At 43.7% G+C, this 13,387-nt stretch overlaps 1 protein-coding gene across 1 annotated transcript in view; it reads right to left on the bottom strand.

Annotated features, from left to right (window-relative positions):
• The window catches only part of LOC115355191 (NACHT, LRR and PYD domains-containing protein 12-like), a gene marked incomplete at its 5' end in the record, with an annotated part of 86,424 nt that overhangs the window by 40,695 nt on the left and 32,342 nt on the right, over nucleotides 1-13,387 (bottom strand). The window lies entirely within an intron of this gene.

Here is a 13,387-nt window from a genome sequence, read left to right as displayed (position 1 = left end):
TCTGACAGATCACACACACTCAGCCTGAGGAAAGATTGGTGAAGAACAAGGTAAATTTGAAAATGTCACCTTTTTTCTCATGTAATAAAATTCGCCTATAGTTCACCAAAGTTAAAGTATTAAATATATCCAATTCTAAAAGAACCTACACAGATTTCTTGGAGGCTTTGACCACTGGCAGTAGCCTCAGAAGAGCCTCCTCTGAAGCAGAGTATTTCTTCAGGTCAAACACCTCCAGATCTTCTTCTGATGACAGTAAGATGAAGCCCAGAGCTGACCACTGAGCAGGGGACAGTTTGTCTGTGGAGAGACGTCCTGATCTCAGGTACTGTTGGATCTCCTCCACTAGAGAATGGTCATTCAGCTCATTCAGACAGTGGAACAGGTTGATGCTTCTCTCTGGAGAGGGACTGTCCTTGATCTTCTCTTTGATGAACTGGACTGTTTCCTGATTGGTCTGTGAGCTACTTCCTGTCTGAGTCATCAGGCGTCGTAGGAGAGTCTGATTGGTCTGCAGTGAAAGACCCAGGAGGAAGCGCAGGAACAAGTCCAGGTGTCCATTTGGACTCTGTAAGGCCTTGTCCACAGCACTCTGGAGGAGGGTTTTTAGTTTGGATATGTTGAACACTATAGAAAACCTGTAGGTTGATTTTTTTGTCATCAGATTGTCTCCAGAGTTGATGAATGTCAGAAAGACATAAAGAGCAGCCAGAAACTCCTGAAGGCTCAGATGGATGAAGCAGAAAACCTTGTCCTGGTACAGCCCACGCTCCTCTTTAAAGATCTGTGTGAACACTCCTGAGTACACTGAGGCTGCTCTGATATCAATGCCACACTCTGCCAGGTCTGCTTCATAGAAGATCAGGTTGCCTTTCTCCAGCTCCTCAAAAGCCAGTTTTCCCAGAGACAGGATCATCTCCCTGGTCTCTGGAGTCCAGAGTGCATCTGTCTCAGCTCTCCCATGATACTTGACATTCTGCACTTTGGACTGAACCAGCAGGAAGTGGATGTACATCTCAGTCAGGGTCTTGGGCAGGTCTCCTCCCTCACTGGTTTTCAACACGTCCTCCAGAACTGTAGCAGTGATCCAGCAGAAGACTGGGATGTGGCACATGATGTGGAGGCTTCGTGACATCTTGATGTGGGAGATGATTCTGCTGGCCTGCTCCTCATCTCTGAATCTCTTCCTGAAGTATTCCTCCTTCTGTGGGTCAGTGAAGCCTCTCACCTCTGTCACCATGTCAACACACTCAGGAGGGATCTGATTGGCCGCTGCGGGTCGTGTGGTTATCCAGAGGCGAGCAGAGGGAAGCAGGTTCCCCTTGATGAGGTTTGTCAGCAGAACGTCCACTGAGCTGGACTCTGTAACATCAGTCAGGATCTGATTGTTGTTGAAGTCCAGAGGAAGTCGACACTCATCCAGACCGTCAAAGATCAACACAACCTGGAACTGCTCAAACCTGCTGATTCCTGCTTCTTTGGTCTCAGTGAAGAAGTGATGAACAAGTTCCACCAAGCTCAACTTTTTCCCTCTCAGCAGATTCAGCTCTCTGAAAGTGAATGGAAATGTGAAGTGGACATGCTGGTTGGCTTTGTGTTCAGCCCAGTCCAGAGTGAACTTCTGTGTTAAGACTGTTTTCCCAATGCCAGCCACTCCCTTTGTCATCACTGTCCTGATTGGTCCATCTCTTCCAGGTAAAGGTTTAAAGATTTCCTCACATCTGATTGGTGTTTCTGGTGTGTCTGGTTTCCTGGATGCAGTTTCAATCCATCTGACCTCATGTTCCTCATTGAGCTCTCCACTCCCTCCCTCTGTGATGTACAGCTCTGTGTAGATCTGATTCAGAAGTGTTGGGTTTCCTGCTTTAGCAATCCCCTCAAACACACACTCACACTTCTTCTTCAGCTTAGATCTGAGTTCACGTTGGCACGCTGCAGCAGCAGTTTCTGAATGAACAAACAAACAAAAACATCAACAAAACGATGTTGTATTACATATGAGAAATGTGAGTATTTCCTGGTAAATGTGTCTGTTGGTCCTGTTCGACTGTAAGAACGTAGCGAGCTACAATCGTTTCTATGGCAACAACATGGATCCAGGTTTAAGTTCCTGGACGCTGATTTGGGCCCTGCTCCAGGAACTTTTAGGAGGAGCTAAAAGGGCTGTCCGTCTTGATTGGTCAAGGCGTTGCCATGACAACACCTCTGTTAAAATGAGCTATCAGAGGATGACAACACAAAGCAGCTGCTGCCAAACAACAGACTGCAGGAACAAATGAAGAGCTCCACGTCCCGATCAGGATTTGGGGAGAATAAAGTTCCCAGTTGAACAAACAACACAGCGCTGCCTCAGCCGGAGCGCCGCCACTGTCCCGGGGAAGCCGGCGGGACGAGACGGGGAAACAGGAAGCTGCTTTTCACCGGCAGGCAGGAGGAGGATGAGCTGCCCCCTGCTGGCCTGGAGGAAAACTCAGAGGCTGAAATAATCTGTCATCAAGCAACAGCCTGATGCATCACAGCTGCTTTGATCTGATTGGCTGTTTCACTCGGCTGGTAATTGCCATTTTTTGGTAACGAGTGGGAGTTTGTTACAAATGAGAAAGAGAATTTAAAAGTTTCTCAGCATTTAGGAAAGCTGGATGTCAAGTACACAACCAAAGAAGAAAAATCATGAAGCAAAAAGACTAAAACTAAGATTTTTTTTTAATTTAAATTAAAAAAAAAAAAAAAAATCCCTTACCGCTCCACAGACGCTCAGCCAGCTCCTCCTGCTTCATCCTCCTCAGGAAGTGCAGTGTGATCTGCAGAAAAAACTCCCTGCTCCTCCTCTGCTCTTCCTCCTCATCCTCCCTCTGCCTCTCTAAGCATTCTGGGTAATCTGGACTCAGAGACCTCTGCAGGTTTTTCAGCTCGTTCTTCACAAAGGTGACCATGTTCTCCTCCAGCAGCTGCAACACAAAAATAAAAGAATTAAACTTCCATATTAAATTTTGGACACAAAACACAAAATCAAATGCAGGTCAAAGAGCCTGAGGCTGGGCTGCACCAACGAGGATTCATTTTTAAACCCAGTTAAATCACGGTTTGCACCGACCTTTAAAATGGCTTGAAAATGAAGACGGGTTCAGTTTAAACCTCTCTTTAAACCTCAGTTTAGCTTCTACTCTAAAACTAGATTAAGTTGAATCCTGATTCTCCAAAACAGGTGTTTGATCAGTTTAAACTGTGGTCTGGTTTTAACTTTAATTTACACTTGAGGGGCCTTAACTTTGAAAATGTCTGCATTTTGGAGCAAAATGATGGAGTTGTTCAAAGACAGAGACAGACTGTCCTGTCAGTCAGAAAGTCTCTTTTTTCTAATGAGTCTGTTTTCTTTTCTCTTGCAGGATTTGTCCGCCCTGCTGCATTTCTTCAGCCCAACCTGTTTCTCAGAAGAGGAGGAGAAGTTTGAACGTCTGTGGAGCCACAATGAGCAGCTCACTGCTTGTTAGTGAGCCACAGCAAACTGGTTCCCCTGTCAGAGGAAACAGACAAACTGCTTTCTCTCTTTCTGCTTCCTGGCTTCTGACAGCATGTGAGTCCGTCTGCTTTTAGTCCTCAACCTTCATGTGATCACTTGTTCCTCTGTTTTCCCAGTGAGCATCTTCACTTAACTGTCAGCCGCTGAGGACAGTTGAAATCTGTAAACTTGGACCAACTGAATCAGGATCAGTTTTTAATTGAACAGCAGAGCTCTGCTTCCTTTGAAATCTGATCTGCTCTTTTTAAACCGGGCTTTGCTAAACTCCCAGGGCTCAAAATGATGTTTTTCCCTCAGTGTCCGGGAGCTGTCCTGAATTCTGCCTTCAGCTGTCCCAGACTGAACAACCACTGTCCAAAATTAAAGATCTTTTTTTCATTGTACACAGTACATATGGTTTAATAACTTTATTTCAGTAACTCATCACTTTACTGACTCACTCTGGTCCAACATGGAAGTTCTGGTTGTTCACTGCACTGAGATCTGAATAAAAACATGAAATCACCCGAGGTGTTTGGCCACAGTCACTTTTCAATATTCTCTTGCTGACTGGCTGAGTGACTGTTTTTTCTGTATTTCTGACTACTGGATCGATAAATGCATCACAAACTGCAGTGCAAATGCAAACCTGTCTCTGATTGGTGGACGCCGATGGAAATGTACACACACACTGTCTTTCAGCATCAGTCCTCTTCTTCTGCTGCTGCTTTGCCACTTTTTCACTTTTTCTCTGCATCACAGAGTCGAACCTCTGGGCCGTGGACGGAGGTGCACAGCTGCCCGTGTGAAGCGGCTGATTTCTGCAAACAGCCCGTGTTGGAGATCCAACATGGAAGCATTTTGCATTCAGCCTTGTGAGCATATTCTTGTCTAAAGCAGCGAGTTCTGCAGGCAGCTCAGCTCACATCAGATATTTTACAAAGACAAGTAGCAGCGAGCCGATGGAAGAAAAGCTGAGCGCTGTAGAAGCAGTGAGAGACACGAGCTTTTAATCCCTGTGGACAGAGTGACTGACACAAACCATGTGGACACAGCCTCCCAGTGACGCTCTGCCTTCATCACCAGTAGGCACACTGACACATTTCACTTCTTTTAGAATCAATTCATTTGTGATGGTGAGTTTCTCTCCTGTCCCAGACACTGTAGATTTGTGTCCCCGTTGCTGTTTTTATCGTCCCCAGGACAACGGGACATCCTTCATTTCCAACACTGCCTCTGACTGGAACTAATCTCAGATTAAATGAATCCTTGTTGCTGTAATCCAGCCTGAAAGATGTGAAGAGAGCAGCACGGAGACCATTCAGAGCAGAATGGCTGTTTTTCAGTCGCTCTGTTGTTGGACATTTACTCACCATAAATATGGAGGCCAGGTCTGTTTTATGCTGCTGGGCAGACTGAGCACTGGGAACCTCTGAGCTCTGCTGCTGGACTCTGTGGAGGACACACACACACACACACACACACACACACACACACACACGGTTATTGGATGTGATGTTTTGAAAGAGGAAACTCAGTCAACAGAGTCTGAAGGCTCAAACTAATTCTGTATCTCATGAATCTGATGACAGAAAAACATCTGATTTATCATCAATTTGAAATAATTACCCATCCTCAGAGAAGTGCCTGTCTCTGAAGTGAATAGGATGAAACATAGAGTGGTCACTCTTCATGGACACACAGCTGGGCTCAGGTCCAGGTCCAGGGGAGTCTGGTCTCTCCTGCTGGATCCTGATAGAAACATTATGAACACACTGAAGGGATCTGCTTTACTTTCTTAGTTACATACTAAGAAAATAATAACTTATTTTCAGAAACAACATTTTGTGTAAAATCTAATGTGAACAACCACATTCCCCTATTATCCCTTCACTGCAGCAGATATTGCACGGCCTACACCAAGACAGAAACATGAGGAACACACTGAAGGTCTCTGTGTCCTTATCTAAGGACTGTGAAGATGATACTAACAACTCCATCTGTTCTTCATCACCTTTTTCTTTTTTAAATTACCTTTTATCAGCAGAGTGGCGTCCATCTTTGAAGGAAATAGGTTCAATCATAGACCCGTCACTCCTCATGGACACACAGCTGGGCTCAGGTCCAGATTCAGGTCCAGGTCCAGGTTCAGGTCCAGGTCCAGGTTCAGGTTCAGGGGGCTCTGGTCTCTCCTGCTGGACTGGGCTTCAACACAACACACACAGAGCTTTTCCTGTGAATAATGCTGCTGTGCTGATTTGCCTGCTGAGCTCTGAGATGGAGAACAGTCATGGACAGTCAGAGATCCTCATCTCACCTCTTAGCTTTGGTCTGGCTGTCATGTTCCCCAGACAGAGAGCTTTCAGAGGCAGGGAGCCTCCTCATTCTTCTCCAAAATCGCTCCATAGCCGAGCCGACACCTTGACACAAACACAGCGGCTCATTCATCACAACAAGCTTTACATGACAGGATATTTCAGTCAAGCATATCCATGTCGCCAGCTTAGATATGTTTGACTGAAGATCATTTCTTATGTTGTTCCTCCTGCATCTTTCACCACATGATCTGAGATTAAAATCAAACTGACGTTCACTTTGTTTGCCACTGAAAAATATTCAGGTAAACATCTTTAGACAATATTAATGTTGTTGACAAAGTCAGATGTTAGCAATGAAAACACAATGGTACAAGGAATTCCAGTAAAAATGTCGATCTACAAAACATGAAAAGCTCATTTTGACAGACGTCACCGCCATCTTGTCATCCCAGTGTGCTCTCCAGTCCTCCAGTTCTAAAACACAATGTAGGAGCCTGTTCATCAAACATTTCTAATGATCCCTGATCGGCTCTTTACCTGCTCAGTCACATCCACATCAAATCAAAGAGACTTTCAGCTTCACCTGGAGAGGAAACACAGAGAGAGAAGACACTGCTTGTTCTCCTGTGTCAGTTCTGTCTCTGGAGTTTTGATTTGCAGGCGAGATCACATTCTCATAACTTCAGTATAAAAATAAAATCTCATCAAACTGGTCTAACCTGCAGCCACATGCCCACAGTCTGCAGCAACACATTCCTGGATCAGGTGATGTAGTTCCACACTGTGTAGAAATACCCAACAGAAATGTGAAGGACCTGTTGAACTTTCACTTTCAGCTCTTTCTGTTCAGTAGAATAAGACATGCAGCTGTGCAAGAAATCCTTACACTTCACATCATTTCAGAATGCCATCAGTCACTTACACTGACCAAAATGGAGTTTTATTACATTACAAATCTAAAATAAAGCTGGGACACACACACACACACACACACACACAAACACACACACACACACTCACACACACACACACACACACACACACACACACACACACACACACACACACACACACAGTGAAAAACAGAGGCCATCCGAGATGTGGGAGCATTGGCGCCCCCTCCTGGCAGGGACCAATGGTAACAAAAGGAAATATAACTTCCAAATCATTCTGCTTATCAAGTATGACATGTATTTTTATTGATCATGGGACTGATAATAACTTTTCTCCCCAAGTGTGACCAGTTGTTTGTGTTTCAGCAGGATGCCAGATATTGTAACAGTTGATTAATATCATGATTTTTTTTTCTTGATTTTAATTTCATGATTCAGATCTGGGTCTGTATTTATCATGAACTGCACACAGTTGTACAGGTGAGGTCACAGTTTCACACGTCAAAATCACAACGCTGACAGTTTTTCAGTCCCAGGCCAGAGATTAACCTGCTGGTGCCCACTCCTTACAGCTACACACACACACACACACACACACACACACACACATCTTTATGGGCCAAAGTAAGGGAAAAATCTCCAAAACCAGTGTAAGAGCCATTTATTCATTTGTTTTGTGTTCACCATTCATTTCCTTTGTGTTTTTTGTTGGATGTTGCACTACACATTCTGAACACTGGGTGGCAGTTGTCTGTAATTGGGGCGCAAATAGACAGGAAGTGTAACTGAGTCACAGGTGTGTTGCCAGGAGGGGAGGCTGGCCTTGCGTTCCAATTCACATACTACCATACTATTTAATATGCAGGACAAAGAATGACTATGTCCCAATACATAATATGTCAGATTTAGATTTAGATTTAGTGTTATGGTAAAGATCAAGACATTCAGATATTCAGCATGTAGTTATTAGGCCTTTATGTGCTCAGAGGGATAAGACTCCACCTGGTGGAGGAAGGGAGTAACGACATGTTAAATCTACGAAGGGAAAACAGGAGGATTTTCATGTTGAGCACTGAAAGAAAACTGTGATTCATCCTGTCTTTGTGTGTGTGTGTGTGTGTGTGTGTTCAGCTGTTTCCCTCTCAGTTTATCTGCCAAAGCTCTCCTCTCAAACAGAACTTGCAGGAGAGATTTTACTGAGGTACGATTTGGAGGAGGTGCAGCTCTCACACTCATCATTGTTGTTGTAACGGCAGCTGTCCAAACCGGTCCTGACCGAGGACGCCTCAGTTCTGCTTGGGGCGATAAAAAGTTAAAAATGTTCAACTCTTCTATAAAATTACTTAAAAATGTGAAGGCATGAAACTGATATTTGATAAGGGATAGATGGAATGTGCTGTATTTTTTTTAATCAACATACAAGATATGTAACTATATATTGTTAACCACTGGTGGACTCAGAGGGGCACCAGCACAGCTAAAGTGCCTCTAGAGCGCCAAAAACCAGAGGAAGTGCCCCACTGTCTGCCCTTCACATGGGGAAAAGATCCAATGCCCTCCAGGGTGCCACTTCATGCAATAAATAAATAATAACAATAATAACTGATAATAAATGAGGTGCTCCTCTGATGGAGAAGTGTCCCTCCAGTGGATAAAGGAGCTGCGGTGCTGTAAAGGCTGTCACTACATGTGTGAGCCGCTGGAAGTTTCTTCATGGATGAGCCTCCAGTGGAGAAAATGTGCTGTGCTGCTGCAGGACAGGTGGCCTTACAGTGGGATAAAGGTGAGCTTCCCCAGGTGTCTTTCTGATGCAGGACACTCAGAAAGTGTCCTCTGAGATCACCCTCCAAGTGAGGAAACAGCATGAAGTGTCCTCGCCCCGGACAGAACAAACACCAGAGGAAAACAAAGAGCTGCAGCTCTGAAGTGTCCCGTCGCAGGCGTCCTGCAGGGCCGGCTGTCCCACAGTGAGGCTGGGACAGCGGGCGAGGGCTGCCCCCAAACACGCTGCAAAGTGTCGCTGCACGTTTCAGCAAAGGGCACTGAGTTAGGCTAATCTCTTGCTAGCATTTTGATGTAATCTGTGCTGTAATCTGCACTGTCCCTGTTGGTTTCTTTTTCACAGCAGCCTTTAGGTTAGTGGATAAAACTTATATCCATTCAACCTGTTAGTTCCATTCAAGGTGAGAAGGCTGCTGCTCATGCTCTGTTCTTTTGTACAGATAGAACACAACATTACATAGAGTACAAATATATTCAGTTATTATAATCCAGATATTGTTATTTGTTCCAGATGAAAACTGTTTCATCATACACGATGCATCATAGCGTTTTGTCCTCTGGTGGGACTGCCTGTCCTGCAGCAGGTGCCCTGTTTGTTTTTTCACCCCTGCCCTTCAAACAGGCTGAGTCCCCCACTGCTCCCCCCCTCCAGAGCGCAGAGGACAGGTCCAGCCTGTGAGCTAAGTAACTGATGAAATTATCATCATCAGCTGTAAACATCAAAGATTACATCAGATTTCTATTTTGTATAGTTAAATTCTCCTCTTGAGAATGTGGGCAGTTGAGCAGTATTAGTGGTAGTAGTACCTGTGCATGTGTGTACTGTTTAACGGTTGCTGCAGAAAACTGGACCCACAGGCATAATGTGGTCACAATCAAAAACACTTTAATATCGATGCAGGAAATAAGAAACAGTGACAAAAAATGACGAAGATCCACCAGAGAGGCTGAACATGGCAGGCAGGGCACGGAGAGGCAGACAGGCTCTGAACAGGGTTCTTTTAAATGCGCTATACAAATAAAGTTGTATTGTATTGAAGAGGGGAGGGGGGGACAGACAGAATCAGGAGGGAGGCGGCACCTAACATGTAGTAGTAGTAGTAGCAGTAGTAGTAGTAATAGTACCTGTGTGTTTGCGTAGTAGTATTAGTATTAACAGCAATAGTAGTAGTACGAGTAGTAATTGTCTATTTGTGTAGTAGTAGTAGTAGTACTGGTGCGTTTGTGTAGTAGCAGTAGTACTAGTGGTAGTAGTACCTCTGTATGTGGTTAGTAGTAGTAGTAGTAGTAGTAGTAATAGTACCTGTGTGTTTGCGTAGTAGTATTAGTATTAACAGCAATTGTGGTATTAGTAGTAGTAGTAGTACTTGTGTGTTTGTGTAGTAGCAGTAGCATTAGTAGCAGTAGTAACTGTGTTTCCATGTAGTAGTAGTAGTAGTAGTACCTGTGCATGTGTGTATTAGAAGTAGTACTGGTAGTAGTACCGGTGCATTTGTGAAGTAGCAGTAGTAGCAGTAGTACTAGTGGTAGTAGTACCTCTGTATGTGTGTAGTAGTAGGAGTAGTAGTAGTACCTATGTGTTTGCGTAGTAGTATTAGAATTAACAGCAATAGCAGTAGTAGTAGTAGTACTTGTGTGTTTGTGTAGTAGCAGTACTAGTAGTAGCATTAGCAACTGTGTGTCTGTGTAGTAGTAGTAATAGTAGTAGTAGTTTTAGTAGTAGTACCTGTGCGTGTGTATATTAAAAGTAGTACTGGTAGTAGTACCAGTGTGTTTGTGTAGTAACAGTAGTAGCAGTAGTAGCAGTGGTTGCAGTACCTCTTCTCCTCAGTCGAGCCGTTGTTTTTACTCAATTTGTCCACAAGAGGGCGGCAGGTACAACTTTATACATAATGCACATACTTTTTTAAATTTGTAAGGCACATTATTTTAGTGCTTTATTCATATTAGTAGTGGTAGTAGTACCTGTGTGTTTGTGTAGTAGCAACAGCAGCAGCAGCAGCAGTAGTAGCAGTAGTAGTAGTAGTAGCAGTAGTCACGGTAATAGTACCTATGTGTTGGGTAATAGCAGTACTAGTAGTTGTACAACGTGTGCGTCCTTGAGCTGTTGTTTTAACTCAGTTTGTCCACAAGAGGGCGACAGGTACAAGTTTACACATAATGCACATACTTTTTAAATTTGTAAGGCAAATTATTTCATTTCATTCATTCATTCATTCATTCATTCATGCATTCATTCATTCATTTAGACTACATTTTTACTACACACTTCTGCTACACATTCACTTACCATAACTCTTTCCAGTCAAGGCACCACACATCACATCAGTTCACTTACTGTTCGCTTTTTTCATCTCCGTGACCCAAACTCCCTAATCCAAGTGACTTCACACCGAGTCACTTCACACACACACACACACACACACACACACACACACACACACACCACTTCCTCTTACTCTAATTAACTTCCAAAATAAACAAAAATATTTATAACAATGAATTTGCACTTAAAAAAAATATTTATGCTTTGGCATCTGTTAATCTTAAATTAAATTGCTTTTGAAACCATGTTAATGATTTTTTTTTTTTTTTTTTTTTTTTTTTAACCTTTATCAACTTTGTCTTGAACATTAATTTATGAATGTATTATCTTTTTAACCTGGTTACATGCAGGCAACAAATGTCAAGTTTCAACAACATTTCAATTTTCATTGGTCTGTGTACAATAGCACTGGACTGGGCGACAACATCTTCAGCGAGCTCATCAGGCAACACTGACGCAACCGGCAGCTCACTAGAATCAGCACTGGACAGCGCCGCGATCGAGCGGCCCTGATCGGTGGTTTCAGCACTGGACAGCGCCACGACCGAGCGGCCCTAGTCAGCGGTTTCAGCACTGGACAGCGCCACGACCGAGCGGCCCCGATCAGCAATTTCAGCACTGGATAGCGCCACGACCGAGCCGCCCTGATCAGTGGTTTCAGCACTGGACAGCGCCACGACCGAGAGGCCCTGATCAGCGGTTTCAGCACTGGACAGCGCCACGACCGATCGGCCGTAGTCAGCGGTTTCAGCACTGGCCCTCTCCATGTACGGCTTCAGCATGTTAATATGACACAGTCTACTTTGTCGCCTGCGTTCTGGAATGGTGACAATTTAGTCTCAGTCACGGACTTTCTCCTTTTACTACATAGGGACCACAAAACCGTGGCTTCGGAGTGGAACTGGTAACAGGGAAAAACACCAAAACTTCTTCCCCTGGACAAAAGCTTCTGCTTATTGCAAACACCAGCAAACACCAGCTCTGGCTTTTATTTTGAAAAGATTTATTTTTTATTTCACAGAAAAAAATCACTTCTTTGTTTCTTTTGTTTGTTTGTTTTTTTTTTGTTTTTTTTCCTTTTTGGATATTTTTTTTAACAGAAACAAAAATTAAGAAAAAAGTAAGAAACAGATCATACCTACAATTTAAAAAAGGAGAATAAAATTAAACAAGCCATTTTTAATATGCTCTGATTCATTTCTTGATATTTTTGGTGTAATTTAATGGTATTTTGTAACTTAAACATTTAAAATTAATTATGCAAAAAAATCCTTTCCCCTCTGGGTAATTTAATCGTTATGTCATGATAGTTTTCCTTGTAATTTAATTTTAAATGCATAATATAATGTTTGTAAAATAAATAAACAAACAAGCTTCATCAGTTCATGCATGAAGTGATGAAGCCACTTGGATAAGAAGAAAAACTTTGTTAACATGAAGAATTTATGGCAGAGCTGCTGAGCTGAACTGCATCAGACTGGACAGCTGGAGCTGAAGAGGAGACGCTAAGTGGAGATACAGATACTGATATTGTAACAGGTGTGTTTAAAACCCAATTGCAGGACAGCAGACGCACAGGTACAGTTGGTAAGGACTTTACTGAAGCTTGCAGCAAACACAGGGAAATGCAGAGGAACTGTCCAGCAGGTAAAAAATCCACACAGCACACACACTGAGATAAGTGTGGCAGCACAATCACAGTCAAAATCCAGGGAGTAACAGGTAAGTTGGGCAGAAAACTCACACTGCTGCAATGAAGCAGAAACTCGCCAAACAGCCACAGGGACAGGCAGACAGAGTCCAGGAGGGCGAAGGCAGAACTCGTGATCGGGGACAGAAGGCTGAGGCAGTTTCCAGGGTTCAGGCAGGGTAGGCTGGTCAAAAGCAGGGAAGGTCGGCAACAGGTAATCAATCCAGGGAAAAGTGCTGGAGAGTCTTGCATAGAGAGAGTGAAGAACAATCTGGCATCGAGTGTGTGGAGAGCAGGAGTCTTTATACTGAGCCAATCAGTGATTGAAAGCAGCTCAGTGGAGTTGGGCTGATGAGGTGATAGAAAGATAGAAAATATACTTCGGTATAAAGTATCAAAACAAAAAAGATACAATTAAAGAAAATAAAATTTCAGGGAGTAAATATGAAATATCAAAGTGATCAAATATTTTTTGCCAATTTGTGATTTCAAAAATGATCTTTGAGGAAAGCGTTGAATAACTTTATTGACACTCCCATCGTGACAGAACGAGCAGCGTGTTACGAATCTCTCTGTGGCGGCAACTTGTCATGAAAATCGACGCTGCTAAAGTTCTTAAAATGAAGTGAGCTGATTGGATGTTGCCAGGCAGGTTAACTGTGTGATGTTAGAAGTGTTTCTCCACACAGGAGGAGACTCTCACTCCATCTGACACAGAGACTGTGAGGAGTCAAACCTAACCCTAAACCCCGGGTACAGAGGCTCAGTGAATGTGGAGGTGAAGGTGTGGAGGTGGATCAGTGTGTCAGAGGAGACGCTGTAGAAGGACAGAGAGCCAGCAGGCCAGTCCAGATACACTGCCACTCTGTGAGGGGGGGG

Source organism: Myripristis murdjan, chromosome 23 (assembly GCF_902150065.1).
Source record: "Myripristis murdjan chromosome 23, fMyrMur1.1, whole genome shotgun sequence".
Lineage (NCBI taxonomy): Eukaryota > Metazoa > Chordata > Actinopteri > Holocentriformes > Holocentridae > Myripristis > Myripristis murdjan.
Note: the sequence above shows the minus strand (reverse complement) of the source record. Positions and strands in the feature narration are given on the sequence as shown.